General features: G+C 38.5%; 1 protein-coding gene across 1 annotated transcript in view; it reads left to right on the top strand.

Moving 5' to 3' along the window:
* Positions 1-14,320: 14,320 nt before the first annotated feature.
* The window catches only part of SLC2A9 (solute carrier family 2 member 9), a 327,171-nt gene continuing 319,114 nt past the window's right edge, over positions 14,321-22,377 (top strand). The window contains exon 1 of the mRNA XM_072620227.1: positions 14,321-14,418. The gene's annotated coding sequence lies outside the window, so the exon portion shown is untranslated. The remainder of the gene's footprint in view (positions 14,419-22,377) is intronic.

Raw genomic sequence — 22,377 nt, 5'->3', positions numbered from 1 at the left:
CTTGTGCATTTCATTGCTGTATGGTAGCACATAGCGGGGGCACCAAGGAAAGCGGACTCTATCCACAGTGGTTGTTCCTTTCAAAGGTAGTTGTGGAACTGAAGCTGTAAGCAAGGATGATGAGCTTGGAGGTGCTGCTGTCATAAGGCATGTCACAGGATAATTTCACAGAGTAGGGAAGACACTCGGAGGCACTAACACCTCTGAGGCTGGGGATGGAAAGTCATGTATGAAGAACAGCCGGTGGGTCTAGTTTGTATATAACTCCAGGTTCATGCAAAAGAGAAATGTGTGATAAGCCAGGAAGGCTAGACTGGAGCCAGATCACAGAAGATTATAAATGACACACAGAAGTTTACATTTTACAAACTGGGTGATAATCAGTATCAACCCCCCCTCAAAAAAAAAGTCCATGCTGTCGGAGTCATGGGCCTGGTTAAATGAGAATGTATGCAAATTCTTACACTTGGGTTCAGAAAAATCAGCTTCACAAGATGGGATAGAAGGGGCTGAATGATGGTTAAAGTGAAAAGGTCCTTGAGGGTTTAGTGATTTCTAATCATGAGTCAGTAGGGTGACATGGCAAGGTAAAATAAAATAAAGATTATCCCATGCTGCCTTTATTTTTGTCAAGACTGATGATTTCTTTGATGAAGACGCATACTGCTAAAATCCCCCAGCCAATCCCTCTGCGTTAGCACCTATTTCTGCAGCTTGGAGTTTTAATTACCTGGGACTCAGGGTTTAAGTGATTTGTTCCAGGCCACACAGGTCAGAGATAAGGCATTGCTGCATTAATAGAGGCCCTAAGTTTAGGATGAGGCAGGAATTCTGTTGTCTTTTGTCCTGGCCTGATCACAGTCTCATAAATACTGTGTTCAACTCTGGATATCACATTTTGGGACAGGAAATTGATAAGTTGGAATACATCTAGAGCAGGGACTATTACACTATATTGTGTTGGGTTTTTTGGTAGGCTATGGACCCTTTCTCAGAATAAAGTCTTTTTAATTCATAAAATAGGACTTCCAATGATTATACTAAAATATAGTTATCAAAAATTTTTTGTAATTTACAGACCCCAGTTTAAGAACCTCTTAGAGAATAGTGATAAGGATGATAGATTATTGAAAACCATGGCAAGTGAAGTTAGTTTGAAGGAAGTAGAGGTGTTTCTCCAGGAGAAGAGGGAGCTTAGTTGGGGGAAAGAGGGAAGACAGGATGGGCAATCTTTAGCTCTTTAAAGGGCTATGATGTGGAAAAGTATAATTATTTGGCCTCAAAGTGCAGAACTGCAAGTCCTGGGTGAAAATTCCTTTTGTAAAATCTGACTAGAAGATTAAAAGACCATCTGATAGAGATAAAATGACATGTTGGTGGTCACACAGCTCTTAAGAAAGAGTCAGACCTTGAATCTAATTAATTTGAATTAGGAAGTCCAGAGCTGTTTCTGCTTAAAACCATTCTGCTTCTGATCAAGAAACCAAGATCTGAAAATTCTATCATGTCTTTGGGAATCAGAAGTAAAAGGAAAGATTGGTTTCCCGGCAGGGTTGGACCCTAATTCCATTATGGTGTGGTGGTTTTCTTTGTTTTCTCCTCTGTGCTATCCCCAACTACCACCTAAAACAAAAACAACCGCATGAGACTGGAGGGCACAGAGTTTAAGTTGTTCATCAATGATGGCTGCCTACTTTTATAAACTGACTTTTCCAGCATTCCAGATCATGAAGTAGACCAGTGGAAACCCCATATTTGGAGAATAGTGCTCTCCTAGGACTATGCTCATCAATTACATGGGAGTCTTGAGTGTGGAAACCAATAGCAATCCCACAGAACCTGGAATTCAGCAACCTCCTAAATCAATCTAAATCAATTTTGTTTGAACCTGTCAAGCACACAGGAAAGAACTAGCCAGTAGATTTTCAGGTCCAGTCATGCCCTGTGTGTAGGGAAAAAATAATAAACACCAAATGTTATTAGAAGGAAAAAACTAGAGAGAAGGAATCTGTGTCCTGCAATGGGTAGCACCTAATTTAATTCTTGCTAAAAATAGCACTTATTAGATAGAGGTGGTCCTGTAGTAACGTCAACAGTAGAGAACACAGAGATCTTTGCAGCAGGAAAATAAATACCACAAGAAATGCTGCTTAGTCAAGTCATGAATGGGCCTCTAGAAATGTATTGTAGGAGCCCTGTGGTCTCTAAGCAGTCTTAGCTAGGAATTTAAGCCTAATGGCTCAAGGGGGGGAGGATAGCTTCCCAGAACAGCTGCAGACTCATTTATTACATTTTTTAATTGCACAAACATCTTGATTGCATTTTTTTAAATTTGTTTAAAAAATATTCAAGTTCCAAATTCCCTCCAACTCCTCCCCCATCCATTGAGAAACTAAGCAAATAGAGATCCCCATTATACATGAAATTCACTTACTGAACACGTATATGCAAAGCAGTTAGTCATTCAGTCAATAAAATAAAATTACATGTTTAAGTGTTCAGTAACCCACAAAATGCTTCATCACCTCAACATTCATCTTGAACTAAGATGAGAGGGTCCTCTGATATAAGGCATACAACTTTTGGTGTTGTTGAATTGTTTCAGTCCAATCCAACTCTTCGTGACTCCTTATGGTGTTTTCTTGGCAAGATACTGGAGTGGTTTCCCATGTCCTTCTTTAGCTCATTTTACAGATGAAGAAACAGAGGCAGAGTTAATTGACTTGTCCAGGATCACATAACTAGTAGGTATTGGAGGTCACATTTGAACTCAGAGCTTCCTGACTCCTGGCTCTATACTCAATTCACCATATCACCTAGCTGCCTTAAGTAGGTATGCAACAAGAAAACATAAAAATAGTAACAGCTAGCATTTACGAAGTACTTTTATGATGTTTGCAAAGCACTTTATAGATATTATGATGATACAACAACCTTGGGAGGTAGGTGCTATTTTTATTCTCATTACAGAGGAGGAAACTGAGGCAGACAGGCAGAAGGGAAATGACTTGCCCAGTCACATAGCTAGAAAGTGTCTGAGGGCAGATTTTAACTTGGGTCTTCCTGACTCAGTGCTCTGTCTACCATATTACCTCAACTAAACTGTTTATCCCTGTCATGGACAATGTCTTCAACTCAATTCAACAAATACTATTAAGCACCTGGTGTGTGCCAAGCAATGGTGATACAAAGACACAGATGAAATCATTCTGACCCTCAATAATCATCCATTCTTCTGGCATGTACAGAGAAAAGTTGTTGTGTTTGTCCTTCGTTGCTGAAGAAGACCATGCCATCAGAGAAATGATGACATCACTTGCACTTTGTTTTGAGTGAGGGAGGGCTGTGAAAGGTTACCAGACTCATTTATCCTCCATAGTCATATGAATCCAGTGACCAAATATTCATCAGGATGACTGAAAATGACCCAGGATGCAGTGGGAGACTGGGTTATTTGATGTAGGGGAGAACTGTAACAACTGGCGTGAGGGAGTGGATCAGGAAAGGCTTCACGTAGAAAGTAGCACCTGAGCTGAGTCCTAAAGAACAGTAAGACTGTTTGAAAGGCAGAAAGGAATTCCATGTTTGGGAGTTGGGCACATGAAAAATGGAGAACTAAGTTTGGGAAATAGCAAGTTTGGCTGAAATATAATGTGTTGGGGAGGGTGGAGGTTGGTAATATAAAATAAATATGAAAAGGTAGGTTGGATCCAGACTACAGAGGACTTTACATGACAGGAGATGGAGCTTGTATTTTATAATAGGTGACAAGTCGCCACTGACTTTGGTAAAGAAAGGTGTTTAAAGCAAAAAAGGAATAAGACAAAATGCTAAGTCAAAACTGCAAGGAAATCTCAAGGCAAAATTTGAATAAAAATATGTAATCATTGGAAATGAGCTTTTTTTCCCTCTTGTTGTGACATTTGTCTTCCAATAGAATAATTCAAAGACAACTCAAATGGAAGAAGTCTCAATAGTTTCATTAACAAAAATGATGGAATTTTTTAAAATAGCATTTTTTCCAACCACACGTAAAGATAAACTTTAACATACTTTTTTAAAATTTTGAGTTCTAAATTTTCTCTCTCCCTCTTTCCCCTCCCCTCTCCCTAAAGCATTAAGCAATTTGATATAGTTTATGCAAGTTCAGTCATGTAAAAAGTATTTCCATATTAGTCATGTTGTGAAAGAAGAAAGAGACCCAAAAAAAAAACCCCAAAGAAAGTGAAAATATTATGTTTTAATCTGCATTTGGATTCCATCAGTTCTTTCTCTGGATATGGATAGCATTTTTCATCATGAGTTCTTTGGAATTGTCTGGGATCATTGTATTGCTGAGAATAGCTAAGTCATTCACAGTTGATCATCATACTATGTACACTGTTCTCCTGGTTCTGCTCACTTCACTTTGCATCAGTTCATATAAGTCTTTCAAGGTTTTTTTTCTCTAAAATCCACCTGCTAATCCAAAAAAAAATGATGGAATTACAAGGACAGAATGCAGAGAGATCCCTCCAAAAAAAATAAAATAAACAGTAAAGAAAGAGTTTGGCCAACCATATTTCAACAATCATGCAAAGAAAAGAAAACGACCAAACACTTTTCAGAATTATTAAGCTCAAGGACTGGACTACAGATATATAAAATCTATGGACAACAGAAGGAATGACCGTCAGAATCACTCCACCAAAGCACAGTGTCCTCAAGCTCCAAAGCTATTTACCAGGGGCAAAGAGGTAACCTTCTAAGAAGAAAAACATTTCATATCACAACAATGAGACTCACACAGGTTTATTCATCAAAGATGAAAAACAGGATTAAGATATTTTGAAAATACAGAGAAATCAGGCTTCATCATGAATAGACTACTTTGCTGAACTATTCACACTTTAGGAAAGAAAAAAAAATCATTCTCCAGAACTTTTCAAGAGCTTCTGTAGGAGAAAGCAAATCTACAATAAAGTCTTTGATGTGCAAATTAACCCATGACGACTCTAAAAATTAGAGGAAAGGAAACTGTGGCTAGGACTTTTGATGTGCAAATCACCTATGTCCTTCAATGAAGAAAAAGCCTAGACGAATGTAAAAAACATTGGGTCTGTAAATGGAGATTCAATGTAAATGTTTCACAGGATTTATTAGAAGAAAAAAAGGAAAAAAACCCACAAACACAAAGCATTAGAGTTGTGATCTGCAATTTTCTATAAACATAAGGAAATAGGGGAATCAAAATAACAGAAGTGTTGACATAATTTACTACTTTTTTCATTTGATCTCAATTTTGAATAAATTAACAAACAGCTTCAAACCCCATAAAGGAAAGGGAGAAGGGAGTAGGAAAGTTATTTTGAAAGGCAATTGAAGATCGCAAGTGGATTTAACCAGAGTGGGGACAGATAAATAAAATGATACAGTTAAAACAAATGAGGAAATAAGGAAAGGAATTCAATTAACTCCAAGCATTTAAGTACCTACTAAGCTTCTGGGGTTTTTGCTAGGAGATCGAATTACAAAAACAAAGAAAGGAAACAGTCTTTGCCATCAAGGATTTTATATAGTGTTCTCCAAGAGGAACCAGAAAATGAATTTTGTGTGTGTGTGTGTGTGTGTGTGTGTGTGTGTGTGTGTGTGTGTGTGTGTGTGTGTGTGTAACTCACAAATAATAAATAAGTTAGAAAGAAAATGTGTGGGGAACAAGGAAGCAGGTCATCCCAAATCAATATTCCTACCTTGATGGTGATGGGGCAGGGAAAGGGAGGACTAGAAAGTTGAATCCATTAAAAATTAAACTTAGGAACTATATTTAGTGTTATGTATTTGGGAAAAGATTGGGTTTAGACTTATTGGAGCCAATTGAGATAGATCATTATCTTTATTCATGAGATAAACAATATAATAGAGTATATGGTAAAGAGAAAAACAAATTTAACTACTATAATTTTTAAAATAAGTACATCTATTTTCCTTATAAAATGAAGAGTATACAAAGATAAATCAGCAACATTTCATATATCACATATTTCTTGACATTTTTCATATTTCTTATGAAACAAGAAATCTACTTGAGTTGTACTATGTGTTTATCAATCTGCAAATGGCTAAACAAATTATATTATGTGAATTTAACAGTATATTGTTTCATACAAAATGAGAGATATGAAAAATTCCAAGAAGTATGTGATATATGAAGTAATATAAAGAAAAATGAACCAAAAGAATTATATATATGAGTGTGTATACTTAATAGAACCATGTAATTAAAGACAATAACAACACAATTAAACACTTAGAAAAATCACTCAATGAAGAGAACAGATCCAGAAGAATATTTTATACTATAACATCAACATGATAAAAATGAACAATTTTGAGGACTTTTATAAACTAATGAAGAATGAAGTAAGCAGAACCATGAGAACAATTTATCCAATGACACCGTTAAAAAAAACAAACTTTGAAAACTTAATAACTATAGTCAATACAAAGACAATTCATGATTTCAGAGGACTGATGATGAAACATGCTAACCATTACAAAGAAGTGATGGATTTACAGTACAGTATGAGACACATTTTTGTGTATAGTCTTTGGAGGAATTTGTTTTGCTTGACTAAGTATATTTATTACAAGGAGTTTAGGTTTTTTCCCTCTTTTTTTTCAATGTGGTAGAGGTCAGAAAGGAAAGAAAATTAGAAAGGTCAGGAATGCTACTGATGTGAAATGTTGCATCACTTTCAGATAAGGTCTTTATATTTATTTTTAATTTTACTTAAATGCTCTTCTTTGTTACAAGAGATCTTTCAAGAACTGTAAGTAGTCTGTAAATGCATATAATGTTACAGCAAAACACATCAATAAAACTGAAAATGATCAAAAAAACAAAGGCATTCAAAAGTAGGTATAGAGACAAGCAGGATGTTTCTGTTACTACTGTGTGATATTCAATACACACATTTTTTGGATGGAGGTGTTTAAAATTGTCAAGGGCAGAAGTTTGTAGGCATACATGTTCAGTCATTTGCAAACCTTTTTGTTTCATTTATTTGTTCATTTGTCATGTTCTCATTTAAATAAATTAAAATTTGTGCTCTGGATAAAAAAGTTGCAGTTGCAAAAGTGATCCTGAGGACAACAGAAGGACAAGGGTATAAGCAGGCTGCAGCACATTACTAACAGAGATTTGGAACCACCATAACAAATTGGTATAAAGGACATCATTAAGTCTACTTATGACAGGGAAAAGAGGTAAGCTAGCCATAATGCAAGAATAGGGAACAACTTGAATGATAGTACCTACTAATTATAATGATAGTACCTATTAATTACTCAATGATTCAAAATATGGCTTTCAGTACTCTAGATCCATATTCTACAAAGAAATTACACAGAGACAAGAATCACATGGGATAGAAAGCTATGGAGAGGTTGTAATCAGGTGAGATCATGAATCCATTTAACCACTAAAAGCTGCGATGATACATTAAATTAAAATTGTCAAGGGACTCAAAAGCTCAAGTAAGGAGTAGGCAGTTGAGAGACATTGAAGATTTTTGAACAGAAGAGATTTGTGATTAGAATAATTGCTCTGCCAATCTGTGTAGGAGCAATTGAAGGGGATTGGGAGGAAAACCAGAAATAAGAAGGGTAAGTAGTGAGAGGTAATGGCATGTTAGGGTAGTAGCTTGCCCATTAATAGGTCTCAAGTGGAGTTCATTAAAGGAAGCTTAATTAGGGGAGGCTTGTGAGGATCAAATGAGATAAGAATTGTAAAGCACTTAGCACGGTACCTGGCACGTGGTTAAGTGCTATGCAAATGTTAGCTTTTATCACCACCACCACCACCACCATTGTAGTGGTGGTAATAGGGATGGTGGTGGTGGCGGCAGTAGCAGTAGCAGTAGCAGTAGCAGTAGCAGAGCTAGTAGCAGTAGTAGTAGTAGTAGTAGTAGTAGTAGTAGTAGTAGTAGTAGTAGTAGTAGTAGTAGTAGTAGTAGTAGTAGCAGCAGTAAGAAAACCTTAGTCCAAGTTGTGGCTCTGGACTTTCTACTTATTAGCTAATCATGAATGGGCTGCTAGGTGACACCATAGTACATAGAGCAGCAGGCCAGGAATCTGGAAGACTATTCTTGAGTTCAAATTTGGTCTCAGACACTTATTAGCTGTATGACCCTGCACAAGTCACTTAATCCTCTTTGCTTCAGTTTCCTCAATTGTAAAATGAGCTTGAAAAGGAAAAGGAAAATCCCTCCAGTATCTTTGCCAAGAAAATCGTAAAAGAGGTCATAAAGAGTCAGACACAACTGAACAACGATCACTTTAACGTCTCTGAGCCTTGGTTTCCTCTTCTGTATAATGGGAATATTATAATTCCTTGTCTATTTTTCTTACAGTGCTATTGTAAGTTAATGGATGTAAAACTTTTTATAATAATAAGAGCACTAACACCAGCTGACATTCATATAATGCATTCAGGTTTATAAAACACTTTATTTGATTGTCATATTTGCTCCTACCAAAGACTACATGAGCCAAGTACTACAGGTATTTTTATCTCTATTTTATGGAGAGAAAAAAACAGGTACAGGGAGGTAAGTGACTTCCCTATGCTCTCACAGCCAGAAAGTGTTGGAAATGAGATTTAAAACTGCATTTCTCTTGAGAATAAAGTTTTGTAAAAGTTTGATCTCTGGTTATTATAATTCACTACTTGCAACTAAAAGAGCAAGTCACTTAGATCTCCCTGGACCTTAGTTTTCCTATCTGTAAAATAAGAAAGTGGGACAAGATGGCCTCTTTGGTGCCTTCCAACTCTAGACCTATGATTCTAGTTAGAGAAAGAACTCCCCATCCAATGTTTTTTCCATCACACCACTCAGAAAATTGAAGACTCTATCCTCTATGTCCATTGTGCAAAGGAAACTAGTGGGAATTGCAGACATCAAAATCTGAGCAATGGGGAAATGTTTGAGGTGGGTTGTAGTGGAGGCTCCTGTCTCCTAAGTTTTACTCTACTTAACATGTAGACTTTTCAGCTTAAGAGAAACCCTATCTCCTGTTTTTTCCATCATAGGCATTTCCAGTTTCTTTCCTTCAGTATCTTGGAGAGTTTACCAAACCTATGGTCACCCTCCTAATCTATTATTTATTTCCTGTGGGCCTTGGGCAAATCTCTTCAACTTTTTGAACCTCATCTGAAAAATGGATAGAAGAATCCTTGAGCTGCCTTCCTTTTGGGTGTGTTGGGAGACTCAAATGAGAAAGGAGAAAAATAGCCCAAAAACTACCCCTTAAATGAACTTTGTAATTCATGATATGAAAATACAAGAAGTAAATTAAGACAAATTTAACTGACTAGAAGGGGGAATTAACTATGGAGCTTTCTAAATTTTTACTTCCTTTAAATGTCAATGCCCTGGGACAAAGCCCCGGGAACCTTCTTCTAAGGGTGGGGATTTTTAGACACTAGAGGCTGAAATGATGGCGAGGAAGGATGCATGGAGTAGTTCTGTCCATGCATTAATGAGCTCTTCAAAATAAGGGAAAATCCTTCTCCCTCCCTTTCTTCCACACTAGTGGTGTCCCATACCTTCCCCTTCCCCAGCCTCACCATGCAGATCTGCTCTCAACTCCTAGCTTTGCTAACTCACATAAACCCATGTGACCTTAGGGAGATCACTTGGCCTCTTCCCTTAGTTTCTTCCTTTAGAAAGTGACGGGGTGGATTCTCTGATCTCTAAAGTCCCATCTGTCTTTAAATTTGTGATTCTTTTGGGAAATTCCTTGCTTGCAATGCCCAACCAAGAGCAGCAGAGGGCAGCTGAAGATCACCGTGGAAAAGGAGCTCACTGACACCAAAACAAATCTAAAAGCTGCCAGAAGCAGGGACCGTTTCTGAGCACCATTGGTAGAATGCATCATCGATATTGGCAAAGTACGTTGTTGACAGAAGTTTAAGAGAAAAGTGCCAGGCCCCTTGGGAAGCTAGGAGAAGCAAAGGCTCCATTTCCTGCTGTTTTGACAGATAATAAATCATCTTATGTCTATTTTTTAGAAATACCAGAATGAGTTAATTAAAGAAATTCCTTTTCCTTTAAGGCTTAATTGTTGTCAAATCCAAGTCATCCTGACCTGAATTACATAACCTGTTTCATACTGAGGGACAGTTTAGTAATAAGAGTGGAAAGAAAACTAGGCTTAACCTTTCATGGCTCAACACAACTCCTTGAGACTTAAGTTTTAGTAAAGGTAACATTCTTCATCTGGGAGCTCCCAATTTCAACGATCTAGTCTGTATCTCTATTTAGTACTTACTAGCTGTGTGACTCTGGGCAAGTCACTTCACCCAATTGACCCTCAGCTATGTCATCTATAAAGTGGTGATTAATAGTTATGATACCTACCTGTTCCCATAAGAGTTTCTTCCCCTTCTCTTATATAGACTGACAACTTATCTCTGTTTTATAGTTTTAGAAGGCTACCTGCCTACACAACTGGGATGTTCAATTATTTGCCCAGGGTCACACATCTAATGGAGAAACAACAGGGTTATAGTAGATTAAGAGCTGGCCTCAAAGGCAGGAAGATCTGGGTTCAGATCCTTCCACTTACACAAACTGCCTATGACCTTGGGCAAATGACTTAACCTCTCTATGCTCTAAGCCACTCTCTAGACCAGTGATGTCAAAGTTAAATATAAATGGGGTCCACTAATGCATATGTGAAGATCCCTGTGGGCTACATATTGACTTGATCGTAAAGTGTTATGTTATCTATGCTTTATTGTATTTTTATTAATTTTGTTAAGTATTTCCTAATTACATTGGAATCTGGTTCAGGTTGCACTTGGGAATGTTGAAGTCTGGCTGTATGTGTGACCCCTCCACTCTAGACTATACGTTTCAGAGGAGATGCTGACTTACAGTGGGAAAGGGAGTCTCCTCACCTCAGGGTTCCCAATATTAATAAAATCACAGGCCCAGTCACTATCCTAATCCACACAGCCAGTATGAGTCAGAGGCATGATTCAATCAAAGGCTTTCTTGAAGCTGTGACCTTCTTTCTATCCACTGTTCCTCTCTGCCCTACCTCTCTCATAGGTTCAGACCAAGTAACTAACCTCACTGACGTCACAAGGGTCAAATGAAACCCAGCATATAAAGTACTCCATGAGTTGCAAAGTTCAATATAAGTGTCAGCTGTATTCATGTAAGAAGGAAGACAAGAGATTTCTCTTTCATTTCTCCATTATAGAGTAAGATCAGTGACTTCAGAATGAATGACATGGGATGGGTTTCAGAAGAATCTTGTTCATTTCCAATACAGCACAAAATGTTCAAATCTTCCAAGTGCTTTTCTGAATTCTTCCAGCATCTAGGTACCTAGCTAATTGATATGTATTACTAGCTTAGGAGCTAAAATCCTTCCAAGATCCTTTTAAGTGATATATATGTATTGACAGCCAGTGTGCTCTAGTAAAGTTACAGAGATTGAAAACCTGTCACAGGAAGTTAGAGCTGGAAAGGACTTCAGAGATAAATTTGTTCAGAGATCTCTCACTCTGGCATCTGAGGACCTGAGTTCAAATCCTTTCTCTGCCACTTACTCCCTGTGTGACTTTAGACAAGGTACTTAGATCTCCTTGGGCCTCAGTTTCCACATCTGTAAAAGGAGCAAGTTGTATTAGATGGCCTGTAAGGTGCCTTCCAACTTGAAATCTATGATCTTAGCTAGAGACAGAAGTGAAGTCCAATGCTTTTCCCATCATTTTGGTTCAGTTGTTTCAGGTGTGTCTGACTCTTTGTGACTTCATTTGGGGTTTTCTTGGCAAGGATACCAGAGTGACGTCATTTCCTTTTCCAGTTCATTTTACAAATAAGGAAACTGAGACAAATAGGATTAAGTGACTTGCTCAGTCACACAGCTTGAGACCAGATTTGAACTCAGTAGTCCTCACTCCAGTCCTGGTGCTCTATCCACTGCACCACCATCATAGCAATCAGAATATAAAAGTCTCTGTTCTCCATGTCCGTAGCCTGTCAAAATTTAGTGAGAAAAAGTTAATTTACTAAGGAGAAACGTGCAGATGGCAGCTTCTCATCTGCTATGTGGTTTTTTTTAAGCTTTATTGATGTGTTCAAATCCTGCTCAGACACTTACTGTTTGTCTCAATTTCTTTACCTATAAAATAAGGATAGCAATAAACCCCAGCTTAAAGAATTGTTGCAAGGATCAACCTGTGGTTTTGCACCATAGAAATTCTGGTTATTATTATGATTTTGATCTACTCCCAAGAGTTCCCCATATTAATGAATTCCCTATATTAATGAAACTACAGGCCCAGTCACTATCCTAATCCACACAGCCAGTATGAGTCAGAGGTATGATTCAATCAAAGGCTTTCTTGAAGCTGAGACCTTCTTTCTATCCACTGTTCCTCTCTGCCCTACCTCTCTCATAGGTTCAGACCAAGTAACTTACCTCATTGACTTGTCACAAGGGTCAAATGAAACCCATATTTCTAATTGCCAGTAGGATAATTCTACCTGGATGCCCTACTGTGTGCAGTGGATAGAGTATCAGGCTTAGGAGTTCAGATCCTGCCTCAGACACCTCTACCAGTTGTTTGACACTGGCCAACTTGCTAAACTTCTCTCAGCCTGAGTTTCCTCATCTGTGAAATGAAGGAGTTGGACTCAATGATCTTTACAATCCCTCCCTTTTTGGTCTAAAGCTATGAGCTTGTGAATGCATGTCCAAAATAGAACTTATCTCCCCTGTAAATTTGTCCTCCCAATTCAGTTTCTTTTGATACTACTGGTTTACCAGAATCCTAACCAAGGAGCCTCCTTTCAGTCTTCCCTCTCCTTCAGCTCACATCACATATCACACAGCTTGGGTCAACAAGTACTGTCCTTACTACCTCCTCAATACCCCTTACACCCAGCCCCTCCCCTCTCATTACTGGCACCTCCCCAATTGGGGCCTTCATCTTTTCTTGGCCTTTAAGCTATTGCCTCTTTAATCCATGTTTCACCTCACTTTCTGAATGACTAAATTAATGAAGGACCATTTATGAAGCCCCTACTGTGTGGCAAGTATTGTGATAAGTCCTAGGGATACAAATGTAAAATTGAAAATAATAACAGCTAACCCTTATGTAGCCCTTACTATGTGTCAGGCATTGTGCTAAGAACTCTGTGATTATTATCTTTTTGGATGCACACAACAACCCTGAGAGGTAAGTGCTGTTATTATTCCCATTTTACAGCTGAGAAAACTGAGGCAAACAGAGGTTAAGGGCCTTGCCCAAGGTCACATCGCTAGCAAGCGTCTGAGGCTGGATTTGAACTCAGATCATCCTGATTCTATCTCTGTTTGTTTAGGCTAGGTAGCTAGGCTATCTAGCTGCCTATAAAAATAGTCCTTATTTTCAAGGAACTTAATATTCTAACAGAAAAGATAGCACAAATAGAGGAAGGAAGGAGGTATGCTTTGGTTTGAAAAGGTGAGGTAGATCAATACTTCCTTACTAGGAGCAGTGATAGAGTTGGTTTGATTAGACTTGGTGAGATGAAGGTATGTACATAGCAAGAAGTAGCTAATAAGAAAATGGCAAGGGCAAGCTAGGTGGCACAGTGGTCCTGAAGTCAGGAGAATCTGAGTGCAAATTCAGCCTCAGATACTTATTAGCTGTGTGACCTTGCGTAAGTCATTCAACCCCAATTGTCTTCCCCTATCTACCTCCCCCCAAAAAAAGGCCACGAAATGAAATATGATTAGAGCCTGGCCCAGACATAGCAGGTGCCATGAAGCAACCACCAATTAGGACTGAGTGGAAATTTGGGGAAGAGGGTTCAAACCCCATAGCTATGATCAGGATGCATCTCTCCTCCAAAACTATCAGGGACTCCCGGTTACATATTGAAGCAAGTATGAATTCCTGATCCCTGATTGGAGGGGATGTTCCCCTTTAAATCTCACTTTAATCTACCCTGTGCCATCTCCTTTCTCTTCTCCCCGTAACCTAAATCATTCTCTTTCTTTGAGGCCTAATTCCATTAAGCATATCCTGGGTGAAACCTTCCCAGTTCAAAGTTCTCCCTTCCTCCATCACACTTGATGTGATTCAACATTTAAGTACTGAGTCTATATAGAGCCATGCAGTACGGCCTAGACTCTGACCTCATGTAGCAATTTATTATTTCTGTATCTCATTTGACGTTTATCATATAACTTTGACTCAGTTGTTTTCTTTTCCCATTTATGTAGATTTGCAACTAATTGATTAAATGGAAAAAATGATTATTAGTGAGTCACTGTCCAACTGGGAGAGACGTCTAGTGAAGCACACTGGTGTGTCCTCTGGAGGAAGGCACAGCACTCTGGGGAGAGCTGAGCCTGAGAGAAGTGGCTGACTAAGTAAGTAACCAGAGCTAACAAAATGAAGTTTAATAGTGTTCAAGAATCTTCACTGGCTCCCCATTGTCTCTTAAATAAGATGAAAACACCCCTGTTTGGCATTTAGACTTCTCCATAATTGTAATCTGAGCTGAATTGAATAAATCTGTCAGATCCACCCTCACAGAATCACAGACTAAAAACTGAAAGGGACCTTGGAAACCATGTGGTATAATCTCTCATTTTATAGATTAGGAACTGAGGCTGGCTGAGGGGTGAAGTGACTTCGGAAGGCCTGGATTTCCTAATTTATAAAGACCATGTATATTACTTACCCCATGTAGTTTTATGAAGTAAATATTTTGTAAATTTTTAATAATAATAGCTAGCATTTATATACAGCTTTAAGATTTGCAAAACCCTTTACAAATAACATCTCAATTTAGCCTCTAATAACTCTCAGAGGTAGGTGCTGTCATTATCTTCATTGCACATGAGAAGTATGAGACAAATAGGGATTAAATGACTTACTTGCCCAGGGTGACAGTTAGCAAGTATTTAAGAATGAATTTGAACTCGGGTCTTCCTGACTCTAGGTCTAGGGCTTTATCCCCTAAGCCTAGTAGAAACCTTTAAATGGAGCTCAAAATGTAAATTGTCTCCTTGTCTTTATTATTATCAGTATTAAAAGATACACAAAAGAATGTGCCACAGGCCATCATGGCAGTAGGGTGTGTTCAGGGAAGGCTAGAACCTCTGGTATGATGACCGCCCAGCCCTTTTCAGGGTTGCTTTTCCTCTTTTGGGTCCATCTATTCCACCCAATTCTCACCTGTGACTCCAAGAAGCTGCAGCATGTGCAGTGGTCACACCCCAGTCAACCATATCAGCAGTAGGGCTAAACCAGTTTAACTGAGGGGTCTCAAACCCTTTTCTGAGTTAGGGGGTATCTACAACCCCAAGCATGTGAAGACTTCCCCTGGTGGAATGAGTGGATGAGAACAATTTGTTCCAATGGCTGTGAAGGCAGCTGATCAGGCCCTGCGGACGTTGGTTAGACACTGAAGATGCCAAGGTTGTCCACTGCATCTTGAGCCATCACCAGTCCATCTTGACTCCGTCTCGCCACTGGACTGTGATGACTCAAGAAGAGAGAGTGAGGCAGACGACTTTGGGCAACTCTGCTTTACTTAAATCCAGTTTATGCTGGAATAAAAAGACTTCCTAACGAGGAATTCAGACAAATTATTATGCAGTCAGAAACTGCTTTCAAAAGCTTATCATTAGAATAATAGAATCCTCCTAGGCTACAGCAATAGCTTCCAAACTGATCCTGCTATACACAGTCTTTATTTTCTTGAATCCATACCTCATACAGATGCCAAATGTTGTCCTTCTAAAGCATATGTCTCACCTTGCCGTTCTTTAGCTCAAGAAGCTTTAATAACTCCCCATTACCATTAGAAAAAATACAAACTACTTTATTTACCTGATCAATCAATAAATACTTATTAAGCACCTACTATGGGCTAGCTGGGCAGTTAGGTAGTGCAGTAGTGTGCTGAGCTCAAAGACTCAGTTTAGTAATTTCAAATTTGGCCTCAGACATTTACTAGCTGTGTGACCCTGGCCAAGTCACTTAACTCTGTCTCAGTTTCCTCATTTGTAAAATGAGCTAAAGAAGGAAATGGCAAATCACTCCAGTATCTTTGCTAAGAAAACTACTTAACCCTTTTTGGCTCAGTTTCCTCATTTGTACAATGAGCTAGAGATGGAAATGGCAAACTACTCCAATATCTTTGCCCAGAAAACCTCATATGGGGTCATGAAGAGTTGGACTTTGAATTGGATATGCTTGAACAACAAATTATAAACACCTTAGAGGCAAAGACTAGATGTTTTTCTAGTTATACCTCCAGTTCCAGTAACATATGAGGAATTGAATAAATTATTGTTTAATTGATAGACTTTAAGATTACTTGCTTGAGAAAGTCATAAAAAATGTAAATTTTGTTAAGGATGCAGAATTAGTCATGAACCTGAGGCTCTTATCTCGTTTCTTATCAACAGGGTTCATGCTGTAGGGAAAACACTTAGTCATTAAAGGAATCACCTGCTCCACCCTTTAGAAGAACGTGAACCCTAGATTGGAGCCAGTAAAATCCAGGCCAAGGCACCCAAGGAATAGGCCCCCAAGGAATGGCCGGCTACTAAATGGGAGAGGATTAGAAGAAATTCCTTGGAGAAAAGTGTAAAGCCTGGATACAGAGGCCTATTTCAGCCAAAGGAGCCTGTAGGAAAAAGACAAGAGAAAAGGAGAGGAAAGATGTTACTAAAGGTCTCCTATGTGCAAGACACTGTTCTTTATAAATAGTTTCACTTGAGACTCAGAACAGACGTGGGAGAGAGGTGCTATTATTATTCCCATTTTACAGTTAAGGGAACTGAGGCTGACATGTTAGATAACTTGTCTAGGGTCACACAACTAGTAAGTGGCTGAGACTTGATTTGAACTCACATCTTTCTGAGTCCAAACCCAGTGCTTTACCCATCGTACCAATCTAGCTCCCCCAGATTAACTGTAAGGAACCTTAGAGATTAAAAGTGTCAACACCCTCATTTTACAGATGAAAAACTGGGGCCAAGAAAGGCTAATGAACTTACTCAAGGTCAAATAGGTAGTTAAATGGATTTGAATGCAGGTCTTCTAATTGCAAATTCAGCACTCTCTCCATTGTGTCATGCTGCCTCTTTACGCAAGGTCACTTAGATAATCATTGACAAGAGTTGGAATTTGAAATTTCTTTTAATAAAAACAATAATCCTTAAGTTTTCAAAACTGTATTAGCTCCTCCTGTAGCTACTGGTTTGATGCAAATCTGAATAGGTTGATGTTGTTCAGTCATGTCTGATTCTTTGTGACCTCATTGGGGTTTTCTTGGCAAAGATACTGGAGTGGTTTGCCATTTTCTTGAAGATGAGAAACTGAGGCAAACAGGATTAAGTGACGTGCCCTGGGTCACATAGCTGCTAAATGGGCTGACACTCCCAGATTGTTGGCTTCTTATCACTCTAGGCCCCAAGACTTCGTTCAGTAGTCTACAGCACAAAGCCCACGTAGATATGGCACCCATGACTGAAAAGATCTAACAGCAACTGAAGGTATAAAGACTGAAAAAGATAGACCTGATCTTCAAGGAGTTTACAATCATCTGGGGGAATGTAATCTATACAGAGCTAAGTATACACTATACATACATATGTATACGCATACACACACACACATATGTATACACATATGTATTTATACAAAATAATTACAAAGTAATTCGCTGGGGGGAGGATACTGACAACTAGGAAAGAAGTGTCTTTTGTAGGAGGAAGCAATTAAAGTAAACCTTGATTTATAGATTCTATCCAAATGAACAGGTCCTTTATATAAACTCAGTTCCTCCACATCCATTCCTCTTGCTACCCCAAATGTCAAACTGACATACATTAGTTAGCAAATAAGCATTTATTAAGTGCCTACTATCTGTTAGTGAGGTTCTGTAGGATAGGGGCTTACAATCTAGTAGGGTACACACCAAGAAACAAATATGCACAAATGATCTACACACAGGATAAAATGAAAATAATTAAAAGAGGGAACGCAAGAATTAAGAGGGATTAGGAAACATTTCCTGTAGAGGGAAGCTAGGAGGCAGAGAGGATTAGGGAGAGCATTCTAGGCAGGAGTTCAACTAGAGAAAATGCCTAAGAGTTGGGAGATGGAGTATTTTGCTCATGGAACAGGAAGGAGGCCAGTGTCCTTGGACTGAATAGTGCAAGGCAGTGACTTTTTTCCAGTATAGTGAGCTGAAATTAGCCTTCTTCAGCTTCCAGTCTTTGTACCTTTTTCTGCTCTCAAGTACCAAAATGAGTAACTACTTTTCTGCTCTCAAGTACCAAAATGAGTAACTACTTAAAGAAGCCTATTCATTGAATGGGTGTATCACTCAAAGTGAGAATGTGATAAGACTTTAGTCTGAAAGGGGCAGGGTCTCCCATTGCATCCTGGGCCATCTCCAGTCATCCTGATGAGTATTAGGCCACTGGATGCAGATGGCTCAAGAGAAGAAAGTGAAGTTGGTGATCTTGCACAATCCTCTCAAATCAAAGTCAAGTGCAAATCATGTCATCATCTTGATATCATGGTCCTCTTCAAGAACCAAGGACAAACACACAACATCCAAAATGAATGTTTAATCCTTTGTTGGGAGAGCCCGTAGATACCTATCCAATCTTCCTCAAGTCAAGTTAAGCCTGAACCTTTCTTGAAACTGATCCTTGTACAGATAATGTGCCTGGTCTTTTGTCCTCTCACCATCCTACTTACCCTATTTTGGATGCTTTTGCTGTCTAAAGCTTTCTTTGTGACTGAAAATTTACTTAATGACTGCTTTAAATTTCCCTTTTTGTGCACAGGAGTTGGGTGGTTGCCAGTTAATCTTTCAGGCTGTTTCCAAGACAAGTTTCATTCTGAGCTATTGCAATACCTCCCATACAGATGTTCTTACCTCTAATCCTACCCCCCCATGCTGATAGCGTAGTTAATATTGTTTCAATTGAGACATATTTTCACTTCAGAAACTTAGTTCTTCTGCAGAAAGAATTTTTTTTTTAAGTAAAGGTCAGGAAAACAATGGGGAGGAAATTATGTCCAATAAAGGGGTTGGAATTTATCTTTCAATTGACTCATAGCTTTACTATGTTATTAAAGGAAGCTATGCTACCAGTTTTATAAATTGAACCAGATTTGTCTGGCATTCTCACTGTGGAAATATTTTCCCAAAGGAAACCTTTCCCATCCCTTTTCACATCCAATCCCTTATCATATCAGATTCTTTAGACCAAACAAGAGGAACGAATTGATGAATTGGTGGTCATTACGCTTCATGTTGTCTGTTCTGAGGTGTTGAGGAGAAGCAGAAATCGGTATTCATAAGATAATAGAGGCATAGTGATAGAGGTAGAAGAGATCTTAGAGACCATCTAGTCTAACACCACCCTTTTTTTTAAACAACAAATTATACCAAAATATGAGATAGTAATGGAAATGGGATTAGAATCCAGGTTCTTTGACTCTAAATCCAACCAAAGGAAATCTCCAAAAGCAGTTCTTTCAAGTCAACATATTTTATACTTCCTCTCCTCTCTCAGTGCTTCCTGAGTCAGTAAATAAATTTTTAAAATTTTAAGCTTAAAAAAAAAAAAGGAAGAAGCAATAACAAGTCGGATCATGAGCATCTATCAAGTACTGACTATGTGCCAGGAACTGTGCTAAGCACTAGGGATACCCAGAAAGGCAGAAATGGTTTTTGCCCACAGAGGTCACATTGCAATAGGGGTAACAACACAGTTCTGCCATTTGCTAGTTCTGGGACCTTGGAGCAAGTCATTTAATCTCCTTGAGACTTAATGTCCTCCTCTGTAAGATGAGGACAATAACACCCTCACAATAACACCTGCTTGGTGTTCCCCTAAGCATCTACCAGAGTTGACATCAGATCAGCAACTCATTTGTTATTTACAGAGCTGGAGAATTGCTTGGAACTAATCCAACCATTTTGGAGAGCAATCTGGGCTTATGCCCAAGGAGTTATTAAAAGGCCTATCCCCTTTGACCCAACAATTCCACTATTAGGTCTGTTTCCCAAGATAATTAAGTAAAAAAGAAAAGAACCTCTCTGTGTTCTAAATATTTATAGCAGCTCTTTGTGATGGCAAAGAAAGGAAAATTGTGGGGATGCTGCTAAATTGAGGAATGACTGGACAAGTTGTGGTACATGATCGTGATGGAGTACTACACTGCTATAAGAAATGATGAGCTCATCGATTTTAGAGAAAACATGGAAAGACTTGTATGAAATAATGAAAAATGAAAAAGCATAATCAAGAGAATTTTTTTATACAGTAACAGCAATATTGTTTTAAGAACAACTTTGAGTGACAAAGTAATTTTGAGTATTGTAAATACCCAAGTTAACTACATGGACCTATGAAGGAAGATGCTATCTGCCTTCAGAAAAAGAACTGATAAGTCGCACATATTTGTGTCCAATGGTAGCCATCCCTGGGGTGGGGGAGGAGAGGAAAGGAGGGAAGAAAAAAAATAAGTGCATAGCAGAGAATAAAAGAAAATTTAGAAGAAGCATAAAAAATAGAGTAGTTTTGAAAATGATGTGTAGGACTTGTATAGTTTTTCAAAAAAGTTAACTGTGAAATGTAAATTCAAGGTTTTGTACTGGTTTTATACTGTGTTGTATACATGGAAAAATTTTATTTTTTTGTCTTTATGTATTTAATTGCAACATGAATTTTAAAAAAGAGACAGAGTTGCATGAGGGTGTTGAGTTAGAATTAATTTGCCCATGGTTTTACAACTGCTATGAATTAGACCTATGTCTTCCTAACTCCAGAGCATGCCCTCCGATCACTATATCAGTGCCTCTCTAAGGATAAATTATTATGACTATTCCTACCTGGAGAGTTTACTTGGAGAAAAGGACAGTGTTTATTTTCCCAGAAGATTACTGTGGTCAACTCAGCCCTCTTTAAAAAGTTTCTCATGGAGCTAGGATGATTTCAAGCCTGCCTTCCTAGGGAAGGATGCTTTCAAAAATCAGGACCTCAAAGACTAATCTTTATTAATTCTGGTTATTTACTTTTCCTTTCTCTGATCCTTCTTATATCACAGTTTACTGTTGTTTAACTAATAAAATGTTATTCTGGAAACAGTGGAAAATACAGAGTTTCCATGCACACAGTCACTCAATGATGTTGCCCAAGCATCTCTGAATTTTGAAAAACAGCACATCATGGCTGAATGCATAGGTCAAGTAGGAAAACCACTGGATCTGTGGTCAGTCAGAAAGCTTGGGTTCTAGCTTCAGCTCCATCACTGATTAGTTGTATGACTTTGAGTTTGAGTCTAGAAGACAGAGGGGGCTTAAGTGAACAAATAAATTTTGTGACAAAGTAAGGAAATTTCAGTTAGTTACCAAGCATTTATTAAGCACCTACTATGTGCAAGCTATGCTAAGTTTTGGGAATACGAAGAAAGACAAAGCCAGTATCTACCTGCAAAGAGTTCAAATTCTAATTCTAACGGGAGATACAACTCACAATCAACTAGGTACACACAAGATAGATAGACAGGGTAAATAGAAGGTCGCCTCAGATGGAAGGCACTAATAGAGAAGGGGAAAAGAAGGGACTGGGAAAAGACTTTTGGAATTTGAGATGATTTTTTAAGGAGACCAAGAAGCCAGGAAGTACAGGCAAGGAGGGATAATATTTTAAGCATATGAAACCATCACTGAAAAGGCATAAAACTAGGAAATGTAAGTAGACATGCAAGGAAAGGTGAGAAGGTCAGTGACCCTGTATTGTAGAGAAATTGAAGAGGAGTGAAGTATTGACTAGAAAAATTGGAAGAGCCAGATTGTAATGGGCTTTAAAAACCTAACAGAAGAGTTTGATATTAGAAGTTACGGAGAACCACTGAAATTCATTGATTTGGGAGTGAGGGTGATATGGTCAAACTCATGCTTTAGGAAAATGTCTTTGGCAGCTGGGTGGAGGATGGGTTGCAATGGTCAGAGACCAACCAGGAGGCTATTGCAATAGGTCAGGCATGAAGCAATCAGTGCCTGTACTGTGGTTGCATCAGTGTGAGTGCAAAGAGGCAGAGGTGATTTTTACAGGAGGTGCTGCAAAGATTGAAACATCAGAACTTGAAACAGATTGAATATGAGAGGTCAGTTTGAGGTTGAAGTTGGAGATGAAATCTAGGTTATGAGCCTGGGTGATTGGGAGGATGGTGACACCCTTTACAGTGATAGGGCTGTTTGGAAGGTAAGGTTTTGGGGAAATGATAATGAGTTCTGTTTGGGACATGTTGAGTTTAAGATGATTAAAGGACAGTCAGTCTGAGAT

The sequence above is a fragment of the Notamacropus eugenii genome, chromosome 6 (genome assembly GCF_028372415.1).
Source record: "Notamacropus eugenii isolate mMacEug1 chromosome 6, mMacEug1.pri_v2, whole genome shotgun sequence".
Classification (NCBI taxonomy): Eukaryota; Metazoa; Chordata; class Mammalia; order Diprotodontia; family Macropodidae; genus Notamacropus; species Notamacropus eugenii.
This window is presented reverse-complemented; position numbering and strand designations above follow the sequence as displayed.